The following is a 12,814-nucleotide window of genomic DNA, read 5'->3' as shown; positions in this document are numbered from 1 at the left end:
TCTTGGAGATCCTCCTTGACATCAACCCCCATCGACTGCAGCTGGAGTAAGTTTTGCATGCTTTTCTGGAGCCTGGTTGTGACCCCTCGTCTCTCTCTCACCTTCTGTATGCCCTTGAGGATGAAGAACCTTTTGATGTTCCCCTTGATTGCTTCCCACCAGAGATGTGGAGACTCAAAGAGGGGTTTCACGGTTCTCCAACCTTTGTAATCCCTTTTGAGTTCCTGGAGGTTCTCTGGGGTCAACAGTTTTACATTTAGCTTCCATGTCCCCCTGCCCACCCCCTGGTTTTCCTGCAGGTGGCAGTCAGCCAGTAGGAGGCAGTGGTCAGAGAAGAACACCGGCTTGACGTCGGTGGGCCTGACCGTGAAAGCACGGGACACAAAAAAGAAATCTATTCTGGAACGGACGGACCCATCTGGCCGTGACCATGTGTATCTACGCTGCGCTCCGTCTGCAGGGTTGCTGAAGACGTCGAGCAGCTTGGCGTCTTTTACCGTTTCCATCAGGAGTCTGGACGTAGCGTCTAGTTTGCTGCCGGCTCTGCCGGATCGTCCATCCGCATCGATGATGCAGTTGAAGTCACCGCCCAGGATGACCGGCATGGAGGTGGCCAACAGCAGTGGTAGTTGCTGAAGGACAGCCAGTCGCTCAGTTTTTACGGCTGGGGCATACACGTTAATAAGTCTGATAGGGGTGTTTTTGTATTTGACGTCTGCTACTAGGAGGCGTCCCCCCACCACCTCCTTAACGTCGGAGATGGTGAAATTGCCTCCCCGTAGCAGAATACCCAGGCCGGAGGAACGACAGTCGTTTCCTCCTGACCAGATGGATGGCCCGTGGGACCACCAGCTCGACCAGCGCCTGTAGTTGCTGAGGTGTGGAATCCCACACTCCTGCAGAACAGTAGGTCGGCTCTTACATTTTCTAAGTAGCCGAGTGTGGCTACACACCGCGAAGTATCTTTAATACTTCGCACATTAATTGATGCAATTTTAAAACCCATTTTAAAAAGAGTAGATTTACCAGTCTCAGATTTCAGAGTCCATTTCAGTTGGTTGTTCCAGCTGTTCAAAGTTCCCCGTCATGCCGGTGGTGTTCTCAAAATGCTTCACCGTATCAGGGTTTAGGAAGCTGCCATTGTCCTCAGTGTGGCCTTGAGCCTGATGGATGTGCAATGTGGAGGGGGTGGGGGTGTAGCCGTTGTGCCCGGCGTGGCAGTCAGCGGGTGTTGGGGTTGTAGGCCGATTCCCATCGTCCAGAGGTTGGTGCTCTGGTTGAGTTTTGTTTTCGTTCCTGTCTGTGGTCTGGGGGTTCTGTGCATCCCCTCCCACATTGGTGCTTTGCCTCTTTGATTGAGGCCTATTCTTTGATTGCTCGCCTTCATCGCAGGAGTTGTCGGCGCTGTTGAGTTGCCGCTTTTTACCATTCCCCGTCGGGGGTTTCTTTGATTCATTTTTCATTTTCCTCTTTGCTTTTCTTGTGCCTGCCGTTTCCCAGCGCTCTTCACTCTTTGTTCCATCCTCGGTTGTCTCGTGTTCCTCGCCAGATGGGAGTGGGGTTGTTTTGTCAGGCTGTGCTGGGGCCTCCACATTCTGTTGAGGGCCTTGCTGTAGGGTTTCGGCATTCTGTGGTGTGGTGTCTTTGTCGATGGAGGGTGCCTGTACCTCCTCCTGTGTGGTTGCCTTTTTGGCTCCGCCGCTGATGATTTGTGCATACGTTGCCCCACGTTTTGGGCAGGCCCTGTAAAGATGGCCGGCCTCCCCACACAGGTTGCAGTACTTGTCTTCCTTACAGTCCTTTGTCATGTGCCCCTCCTGCTTGCAGTTTTTGCAGAAGGTGACTTTGCAGTTGGCGGCCATGTGCCCCGCTTTGCCACAGGTGTGACATACTCGTGGCTGCCCCCCGTAGTAGAGGTAGCCTCGGTTTCCTCCAATGGCGAAACTGGAGGGTGGGTGCAAGATGGTTCCATTGGCGTTCGTTCTCAGGGTTACCTTGACCTGGTGCTCGCCTGTCCAGATGCCAAAGGTGTCCTTTAGTTGTAAGCTGTCGCTTTTCAGGTCAACGTACCTGGCGAGGAACGTAAGCACATCAGACATGGGGACGTAGGCGTTGTACATGTGCAGCGTAATAACGCGGTTTCTCTGCGATGGTAGCGTGAACAGAGGCTCCGCAGTCAGGATAGACAGGGGGCTCTGGTTGCCTTTTTCTTTAAACATATCCAAGAATTTGATGCAATCAGCAACATTCCTGAAGGTGACATCGAAGTAACCGTTGTTGGGGAAATCTTGCAAGCAGAAGATATCTGTTGGTTGAAACCCGCAGCAGTCGATCAGTACCCGCTTCACGAAGAAAATTCGATCCACAGGCGACTTCCCTTCCGACTTCCTGACTGTGACTCGGACAGTGTTTCGCACTCCCCAGCCTGGTGATCGGGATGCAGCAGTGGTCATAGCTCCGACGTTGGCTATTGACTGTACCGGCGTTAGGCCCAAACCAAGGTTTAGGCCAGCATGAAGATCCACCAATAGCAGCTGAGCTTAAACGTCTCTTCAGTCTTCAGTGTCTCCAATCCACGATCGACATCAAGATCGAATCCTTAGCTTCCCCCGATCAAGTGCGCGACACTTGATGTTAGCCAAAAGGCGGAGAAGCGATAGACTGTGGTATAGATGTTTATGTAGAGCAGTTTGATGGAGTTGGGAATTGTCTCCCCAAAGTAGTTTAGTGATTGAGTGAGATAAAGTGTGTATTTGTATGTGTTTGAACTGTTTTTTGACTTGTAAATTCCCCAAGAAGGGGTGGTGTGCACCATTCCTGGAGATACTGCAATACCAGGTTGATGCGTGGAGTGGACGGAGCAAGCCCCTATTCCATCTCCCTGCTCCAAAAATCAATTTAATATATGGTCCCCAGATAAGGGACGTATCAGATATTAAACTGATAAGAACAGATTTTTTTTTTTTTTTTTTTTTTCAAAAAAATATACTTTATTCATAAAATTTATCTTAATCTTTACAGAACATTTCAAAATACCTTGACTGTACATTTCCGTCTCAGTTACATTCATTTGTCGTCGATTCCATTGGGATAACGTTGCACACGTATCCTACTATAAGTTACAGTTCTTTTTTCAATATTTACATTACTTTGTTTCTTTCATACATACATTCTGGTAATGGAAAAAAAGAACTCCGGACCGAGGGGTTTTACACTGTTACCAACCCCTCGGTGTACATTTGGTGGTAAGACCTTACACTGTGGTCTTTCCCCATTGCGCCTTGGCGGCCGCTGCCCCAAGCTTGAGTGCGTCCCTCAGCACGTAGTCCTGGACCTTGGAATGTGCCAGTCTGCAACACTCGGTCGAGGACAGTTCTTTGCACTGGAAGATCAGCAAGTTTCGGGCAGACCAAAGAGCGTCTTTCACCGAGTTGATGACCTTCCAGCAGCAGTTGATATCTGTCTCGGTGTGGGTCCCTGGAAACAGCCCGTAGAGCACAGAGTCCTGTGTCACAGAGCTGCTCGGGATGAACCTTGACAGATACCACTGCATCTCACTCCAGACCTTCTTTGCAAAGGCACATTCCACAAGGAGGTGTGTGACTGTTTCATTTCCCCCACAACCACTCCGAGGGCAGCGTGCATTGATGCTGAGCCTTCGGGTGTACATGAAGAATCTGACAGGGAGGGCCCTTCTCACCACCAGCCAAGCGAGGTCTTGGTGCTTGTTTGAAAGTTCTGGTGATGAGGCATTCTGCCAGATGGCTCTGACAGTCTGCTCAGGGAACCATCCAACATCCTCCACAGTCTCCTTTTCTCTGAGGGTCTCGAGGACATTACATGCTGACCACTGCTTCATTGCCTTGTGGTCAAAGGTGTTTTCCTTCAAAAATTTTTCCACGAAGGATAGGTGGTACGGTACGGTCCAACTACTTGGAGCGTTCCGCGGCAATGAGGCCAGGCCCATCCTTCGTAACACCGGGGACAGGTAGAACCTGAGTATGAAGTAACACTTGGTGTTTGCATACCCGGGGTCTACGCACAGCTTGATGCAGTTGCACACAAAGGTGGCCCTCAGGGTGAGGGCGGCGTTGGGTACGTTCCTCCCTCCTTTATCTAGAGGCTTGTACATTATGTCTCTTCGGACCCGGTCCATCTTGGATCTCCAAATGAATTTGAAGATGGCCCGGGTGACTGCTGCAGCGTAGGTCCGAGTGATGGGCCAGACCTGCGCCACGTACAGTAACACGGAGAGTACCTCACACCTGATGACCAGGGTTTTGCCCGCAATGGAGAGGGAGCGTTGCTCCCACCAGCCCAGTTTCTGTTTTGCTTTGGTAATTCGTTCCTCCCAGTTTTTGGTGCATGCCCCAGCCGCTCCGAACCATATCCCCAGCACTTTCAGGTAATCTGACCTGATCGTGAAGGGGACAAAGGATCGGTCGGCCCAGTTCCCAAAGAACATGGCCTCGCTCTTGCCGCGGTTTACCTTGGCTCCTGAGGCCAGTTCAAACTGGTCGCAGGTGTCCAAGAGCCTGCGTACAGACGCGGGATCCGAGCAGAAGACGGCAACGTCGTCCATGTACAGGGAGGCCTTGACTTGCGTGCCTCCGCTGCCTGGGATCGTCACCCCTCTCATGTCCGGATCCTTCCTGATGGACTCGGCAAAAGGTTCTATGCAGCACACAAACAGGGCCGAGGAGAGAGGGCAGCCCTGCCTGACTCCAGATTTGATCAGGAACTTTTCTGATTCCCACCCATTGATTGAGACTGCGCTATAGATGTTTGTGTAGAGCAGTTTGATCCAATTGCGAATTCCCTCCCCAAACCCCATTTTGGAGAGCACATCCATCATGTAGGTGTGCGATATTCTGTCAAAAGCCTTCTCCTGGTCAAGGCTGATGAGGCAGGTGTCCACCCTCCTGTCCTGCACGTAGGCGATCGTATCCCTGAGCAGCGCGAGGCTGTCAGAGATCTTCCTGCCGGGTACAGCACAGGTCTGGTCGGGGTGGATTACCGACTCCAGAGCAGACTTGACCCGATTGGCGATGACTTTGGCTAAGATTTTGTAATCCACATTCAACAGTGAAATGGGTCGCCAATTTCGAATTTCTTCCCTTTCCCCCTTCTGCTTGTAGATGAGGGTGATGATGCCTTTCCGCATGGATTCTGACATGCTGCCATCCAGAAGCATACTCTCGTACACTTCCAGCAGGTCTGGGCCCATCCAGTCCCACAGAGCCAAGTACAACTCAGCCGGTAAGCCGTCGCTTCCGGGAGTCTTACTCGTCTCAAAGGACTTGACGGCCTTTGTCAGCTCGTCCAGAGTTAGTGGTTTGTCCAGGTTTTCCCCCTCGTTGTCGTCCAAGACCTCCGTGATAGACGACAGGAAGGTCTGGGTAACAGTGCTGTCTGTTGGCTTCAGATCATACAGTCTGGCATAGAAGGATTGACTGATCCTCAGTATGTCAGACTGCGATGTCTTTACAGAGCCATCTTCTTCCTTCAGGCTGCTGATGACAGAGGTGTCCCTGTGCACCTTTTGGAAGAAGAAGAGTGAGCACTTTTCATCCTGCTCCACAGAGCGGACTCTGGACCGGAAGATGACCTTGGAGGCCTCCGAGGTGTAGAGAGAGGCCTGCTGGCTCTTCACCTCTTGGAGATCCTCCTTGACATCAACCCCCATCGACTGCAGCTGGAGTAAGTTTTGCATGCTTTTCTGGAGCCTGGTTGTGACCCCTCGTCTCTCTCTCACCTTCTGTATGCCCTTGAGGATGAAGAACCTTTTGATGTTCCCCTTGATTGCTTCCCACCAGAGATGTGGAGACTCAAAAAGGGGTTTCACGGTTCTCCAACCTTTGTAATCCCTTTTGAGTTCCTGGAGGTTCTCTGGGGTCAACAGTTTTACATTTAGCTTCCATGTCCCCCTGCCCACCCCCTGGTTTTCCTGCAGGTGGCAGTCAGCCAGTAGGAGGCAGTGGTCAGAGAAGAACACCGGCTTGACGTCGGTGGGCCTGACCGTGAAAGCACGGGACACAAAAAAGAAATCTATTCTGGAACGGACGGACCCATCTGGCCGTGACCATGTGTATCTACGCTGCGCTCCGTCTGCAGGGTTGCTGAAGACGTCGAGCAGCTTGGCGTCTTTTACCGTTTCCATCAGGAGTCTGGACGTAGCGTCTAGTTTGCTGCCGGCTCTGCCGGATCGTCCATCCGCATCGATGATGCAGTTGAAGTCACCGCCCAGGATGACCGGCATGGAGGTGGCCAACAGCAGTGGTAGTTGCTGAAGGACAGCCAGTCGCTCAGTTTTTACGGCTGGGGCATACACGTTAATAAGTCTGATAGGGGTGTTTTTGTATTTGACGTCTGCTACTAGGAGGCGTCCCCCCACCACCTCCTTAACGTCGGAGATGGTAAAATTGCCTCCCCGTAGCAGAATACCCAGGCCGGAGGAACGACAGTCGTTTCCTCCTGACCAGATGGATGGCCCGTGGGACCACCAGCTCGACCAGCGCCTGTAGTTGCTGAGGTGTGGAATCCCACACTCCTGCAGGAACAGTAGGTCGGCTCTTACATTTTCTAAGTAGCCGAGTGTGGCTACACACCGCGAAGTATCTTTAATACTTCGCACATTAATTGATGCGATTTTAAAACCCATTTTAAAAAGAGTAGATTTACCAGTCTCAGATTTCAGAGTCCATTTCAGTTGGTTGTTCCAGCTGTTCAAAGTTCCCCGTCATGCCGGTGGTATTCTCAAAATGCTTCACCGTATCAGGGTTTAGGAAGCTGCCATTGTCCTCAGTGTGGCCTTGGTCTTGATGGATGTGCGATGTGGAGGGGGTGGGGGTGTAGCCGTTGTGCCTGGCGTGGCAGTCAGCGGGTGTTGGGGTTGCAGGCCGATTCCCATCGTCCAGAGGTTGGTGCTCTGGTTGAGTTTTGTTTTCGTTCCTGTCTGTGGTCTGGGGGTTCTGTGCATCCCCTCCCACATTGGTGCTTTGCCTCTTTGATTGAGGCCTATTCTTTGATTGCTCGCCTTCATCGCAGGAGTTGTCGGCGCTGTTGAGTTGCCGCTTTTTACCATTCCCCGTCGGGGGTTTCTTTGATTCATTTTTTATTTTCCTCTTTGCTTTTCTTGTGCCTGCCGTTTCCCAGCGCTCTTCACTCTTTGTTCCATCCTCGGTTGTCTCGTGTTCCTCGCCAGATGGGAGTGGGGTTGTTTTGTCAGGCTGTGCTGGGGCCTCCACATTCTGTTGAGGGCCTTGCTGTAGGGTTTCGGCATTCTGTGGTGTGGTGTCTTTGTCGATGGAGGGTGCCTGTACCTCCTCCTGTGTGGTTGCCTTTTTGGCTCCGCCGCTGATGATTTGTGCATACGTTGCCCCACGTTTTGGGCAGGCCCTGTAAAGATGGCCGGCCTCCCCACACAGGTTGCAGTACTTGTCTTCCTTACAGTCCTTTGTCATGTGCCCCTCCTGCTTGCAGTTTTTGCAGAAGGTGACTTTGCAGTTGGCGGCCATGTGCCCCGCTTTGCCACAGGTGTGACATACTCGTGGCTGCCCCCCGTAGTAGAGGTAGCCTCGGTTTCCTCCAATGGCGAAACTGGAGGGTGGGTGCAAGATGGTTCCATTGGCGTTCGTTCTCAGGGTTACCTTGACCTGGTGCTCGCCTGTCCAGATGCCAAAGGTGTCCTTTAGTTGTAAGCTGTCGCTTTTCAGGTCAACGTACCTGGCGAGGAACGTAAGCACATCAGACATGGGGACGTAGGCGTTGTACATGTGCAGCGTAATAACGCGGTTTCTCTGCGATGGTAGCGTGAACAGAGGCTCCGCAGTCAGGATAGACAGGGGGCTCTGGTTGCCTTTTTCTTTAAACATATCCAAGAATTTGATGCAATCAGCAACATTCCTGAAGGTGACATCGAAGTAACCGTTGTTGGGGAAATCTTGCAAGCAGAAGATATCTGTTGGTTGAAACCCGCAGCAGTCGATCAGTACCCGCTTCACGAAGAAAATTCGATCCACAGGCGACTTCCCTTCCGACTTCCTGACTGTGACTCGGACAGTGTTTCGCACTCCCCAGCCTGGTGGTCGGGATGCAGCAGTGGTCATAGCTCCGACGTTGGCTCTTGACTGTACCGGCGTTAGGCCCAAACCAAGGTTTAGGCCAGCATGAAGATCCACCAATAGCAGCTGAGCTTAAACGTCTCTTCAGTCTTCAGTGTCTCCAATCCACGATCGACATCAAGATCGAATCCTTAGCTTCCCCCGATCAAGTGCGCGACACTTGATGTTAGCCAAAAGGCGGAGAAGCGATAGACTGTGGTATAGATGTTTATGTAGAGCAGTTTGATGGAGTTGGGAATTGTCTCCCCAAAGTAGTTTAGTGATTGAGTGAGAACCTGGTGTTGTAAGACTTCTTACGAGTGAGATAAAGTGTGTATTTGTATGTGTTTGAACTGTTTTTTGACTTGTAAATTCCCCAAGAAGGGGTGGTGTGCACCATTCCTGGAGATACTGCAATACCAGGTTGATGCGTGGAGTGGACGGAGCAAGCCCCTATTCCATCTCCCTGCTCCAAAAATCAATTTAATATATGGTCCCCAGATAAGGGACGTATCAGATATTAAACTGATAAGAACAGATTTTTTTTTTTTTTTTTTTTTTTTCAAAAAATATACTTTATTCATAAAATTTATCTTAATCTTTACAGAACATTTCAAAATACCTTGACTGTACATTTCCGTCTCAGTTACATTCATTTGTCGTCGATTCCATTGGGATAACGTTGCACACGTATCCTACTATAAGTTACAGTTTTTCTTTCATACATACATTCTGGTAATGGAAAAAAAGAACTCCGGACCGAGGGGTTTTACATTGTTACCAACCCCTCGGTGTACATTTGCTGGTAAGACCTTACACTGTGGTCTTTCCCCATTGCGCCTTGGCGGCCGCTGCCCCAAGCTTGAGTGCGTCCCTCAGCACGTAGTCCTGGACCTTGGAATGTGCCAGTCTGCAACACTCGGTCGAGGACAGTTCTTTGCACTGGAAGATCAGCAAGTTTCGGGCAGACCAAAGAGCGTCTTTCACCGAGTTGATGACCTTCCAGCAGCAGTTGATATCTGTCTCGGTGTGGGTCCCCGGAAACAGTCCATAGAGCACAGAGTCCTGTGTCACAGAGCTGCTCGGGATGAACCTTGACAGATACCACTGCATCTCACTCCAGACCTGTTTTGCAAAGGCACATTCCACAAGGAGGTGTGTGGCTGTTTCATTTCCCCCACAACCACTCCGAGGGCAGCGTGCATTGATGCTGAGCCTTCGGGTGTACATGAAGAATCTGACAGGGAGGGCCCTTCTCACCACCAGCCAAGCTAGGTCTTGGTGCTTGTTTGAAAGTTCTGGTGATGAGGCATTCTGCCAGATGGCTCTGACAGTCGGCTCAGGGAACCATCCAACATCCTCCACAGTCTCCTTTTCTCTGAGGGTCTCGAGGACATTACGTGCTGACCACTGCTTCATTGCCTTGTGGTCAAAGGTGTTTTCCTTCAAAAATTTTCCACGAAGGATAGGTGGTACGGTACGGTCCAACTGCTTGGAGCGTTCCGCGGCGATGAGGCCAGGCCCATCCTTCGTAACACCGGGGACAGGTAGAACCTCAGTATGTAGTGACACTTGGTGTTTGCATACCCGGGGTCTACGCACAGCTTGATGCAGTTGCACACAAAGGTGGCCATCAGGATGAGGGCGGCGTTGGGTACGTTCCTCCCTCCTTTATCTAGAGGCTTGTACATTGTGTCTCTTCGGACCCGGTCCATCTTGGATCTCCAGATGAATTTGAAGATGGCCCGGGTGACTGCTGCGGCGTAGGTCCGAGTGATGGGCCAGACCTGCGCCACGTACAGTAACACCGAGAGTACCTCACACCTGATGACCAGGGTTTTGCCCGCAATGGAGAGGGAGCGTTGCTCCCACCAGCCCAGTTTCTGTTTTGCTTTGGTGATTCGTTCCTCCCAGTTTTTGGTGCATGCCCCAGCCGCTCCGAACCATATCCCCAGCACTTTCAGGTAATCTGACCTGATCGTGAAGGGGACAAAGGATCGGTCGGCCCAGTTCCCAAAGAACATGGCCTCGCTCTTGCCGCGGTTTACCTTGGCTCCTGAGGCCAGTTCAAACTGGTCGCAGGTGTCCAAGAGCCTGCGTACAGACGCGGGATCCGAGCAGAAGACGGCGACGTCGTCCATGTACAGGGAGGCCTTGACTTGCGTGCCTCCGCTGCCAGGGATCGTCACCCCTCTCATGTCCGGATCCTTCCTGATGGACTCGGCAAAAGGTTCTATGCAGCATACAAAAAGGGCCGAGGAGAGAGGGCAGCCCTGCCTGACTCCAGATTTGATCTGGAATTTTTCTGATTCCCACCCATTGATTGAGACTGCGCTATAGATGTTTGTGTAGAGCAGTTTGATCCAATTGCGAATTCCCTCCCCAAACCCCATTTTGGAGAGCACATCCATCATGTAGGTGTGCGATATTCTGTCAAAAGCCTTCTCCTGGTCAAGGCTGATGAGGCAGGTGTCCACCCTCCTGTCCTGCACGTAGGCGATCGTATCCCTGAGCAGCGCGAGGCTGTCAGAGATCTTCCTGCCGGGTACAGCACAGGTCTGGTCAGGGTGGATTACCGACTCCAGAGCAGACTTGACCCGATTGGCGATGACTTTGGCTAGGATTTTGTAATCCACATTTAACAGTGAAATGGGTCGCCAATTTCGAATTTCTTCCCTTTCCCCCTTCTGCTTGTAGATGAGGGTGATGATGCCTTTCCGCATGGATTCTGACATGCTGCCATCCAGAAGCATGCTCTCGTACACTTCCAGCAGGTCTGGGCCCATCCAGTCCCACAGAGCCAAGCACAACTCAGCCGGTAAGCCGTCGCTTCCGGGAGTTTTACTCGTCTCAAAGGACTTGACGGCCTTTGTCAGTTCGTCCAGAGTTAGTGGTTTATCCAGGTTTTCCCCCTCGTTGTCGTCCAAGACCTCCGTGATAGACGACAGGAAGGTCTGGGTAACAGTGCTGTCTGTTGGCTTCAGATCATACAGTCTGGCATAGAAGGATTGACTGATCCTCAGTATGTCAGACTGCGATGTCTTTACAGAGCCATCTTCTTCCTTCAGGCTGCTGATCACAGAGGTCTCTCTGTGCACCTTTTGGAAGAAGAAGCGTGAGCACTTTTCATCCTGCTCCACAGAGCGGACTCTGGACCGGAAGATGACCTTGGAGGCCTCCGAGGTGTAGAGAGAGGCCTGCTGGCTCTTCACCTCTTGGAGATCCTCCTTGACATCAACCCCCATCGACTGCAGCTGGAGTAAGTTTTGCATGCTTTTCTGGAGCCTGGTTGTGACCCCTCGTCTCTCTCTCACCTTCTGTATGCCCTTGAGGATGAAGAACCTTTTGATGTTCCCCTTGATTGCTTCCCACCAGAGATGTGGAGACTCAAAGAGGGGTTTCACGGTTCTCCAACCTTTGTAATCCCTTTTGAGTTCCTGGAGGTTCTCTGGGGTCAACAGTTTTACATTTAGCTTCCATGTCCCCCTGCCCACCCCCTGGTTTTCCTGCAGGTGGCAGTCAGCCAGTAGAAGGCAGTGGTCAGAGAAGAACAGCGGCTTGACATCGGTGGGCCTGACCGTGAAAGCACGGGACACAAAAAAGAAATCTATTCTGGAACGGACGGACCCATCTGGCCGTGACCATGTGTATCTACGCTGCGCTCCGTCTGCAGGGTTGCTGAAGACGTCGAGCAGCTTGGCGTCTTTTACCGTTTCCATCAGGAGTCTGGACGTAGCGTCTAGTTTGCTGCCGGCTCTGCCGGATCGTCCATCCGCATCGATGATGCAGTTGAAGTCACCGCCCAGGATGACCGGCATGGAGGTGGCCAACAGCAGTGGTAGTTGCTGAAGTACAGCCAGTCGCTCAGTTTTTACGGCTGGGGCATACACGTTAATAAGTCTGATAGGGGTGTTTTTGTATTTGACGTCTGCTACTAGGAGGCGTCCCCCCACCACCTCCTTAACGTCGGAGATGGTGAAATTGCCTCCCCGTAGCAGAATACCCAGGCCGGAGGAACGACAGTCGTTTCCTCCTGACCAGATGGATGGCCCGTGGGACCACCAGCTCGACCAGCGCCTGTAGTTGCTGAGGTGTGGAATCCCACACTCCTGCAGAAACAGTAGGTCGGCTCTTACATTTTCTAAGTAGCCGAGTGTGGCTACACACCGCGAAGTATCTTTAATACTTCGCACATTAATTGATGCAATTTTAAAACCCATTTTAAAAAGAGTAGATTTACCAGTCTCAGGTTTCAGAGTCCATTTCAGTTGGTTGTTCCAGCTGTTCAAAGTTCCCCGTCATGCCGGTGGTGTTCTCAAAATGCTTCACCGTATCAGGGTTTAGGAAGCTGCCATTGTCCTCAGTGTGGCTTTGAGCCTGATGGATGTGCAATGTGGAGGGGGTGGGGGTGTAGCCGTTGTGCCCGGCGTGGCAGTCAGCGGGTGTTGGGGTTGTAGGCCGATTCCCATCGTCCAGAGGTTGGTGCTCTGGTTGAGTTTTGTTTTCGTTCCTGTCTGTGGTCTGGGGGTTCTGTGCATCCCCTCCCACATTGGTGCTTTGCCTCTTTGATTGAGGCCTATTCTTTGATTGCTCGCCTTCATCGCAGGAGTTGTCGGCGCTGTTGAGTTGCCGCTTTTTACCATTCCCCGTCGGGGGTTTCTTTGATTCACTTTTCATTTTCCTCTTTGCTTTTCTTGTGCCTGCCGTTTCCC

The 12,814-nt window shown here is 51.6% G+C and overlaps 2 non-coding genes across 2 annotated transcripts; both read right to left on the bottom strand.

Moving 5' to 3' along the window:
- Nucleotides 1-2,801: 2,801 nt before the first annotated feature.
- On the bottom strand, nt 2,802-2,987 carry LOC119979181. The gene has a single exon (XR_005463674.1). It is a non-coding gene; the product is annotated as a U2 spliceosomal RNA (small nuclear RNA).
- A 5,501-nt stretch (nt 2,988-8,488) lies between these two features.
- Nucleotides 8,489-8,675, bottom strand: LOC119979194. Its single transcript, XR_005463678.1, has one exon. It is a non-coding gene; the product is annotated as a U2 spliceosomal RNA (small nuclear RNA).
- Nucleotides 8,676-12,814: the final 4,139 nt, after the last annotated feature.

Source organism: Scyliorhinus canicula, chromosome 15, assembly GCF_902713615.1.
Source record: "Scyliorhinus canicula chromosome 15, sScyCan1.1, whole genome shotgun sequence".
In the NCBI taxonomy this organism is placed as follows: domain Eukaryota; kingdom Metazoa; phylum Chordata; class Chondrichthyes; order Carcharhiniformes; family Scyliorhinidae; genus Scyliorhinus; species Scyliorhinus canicula.
Note: the sequence above shows the minus strand (reverse complement) of the source record. Positions and strands in the feature narration are given on the sequence as shown.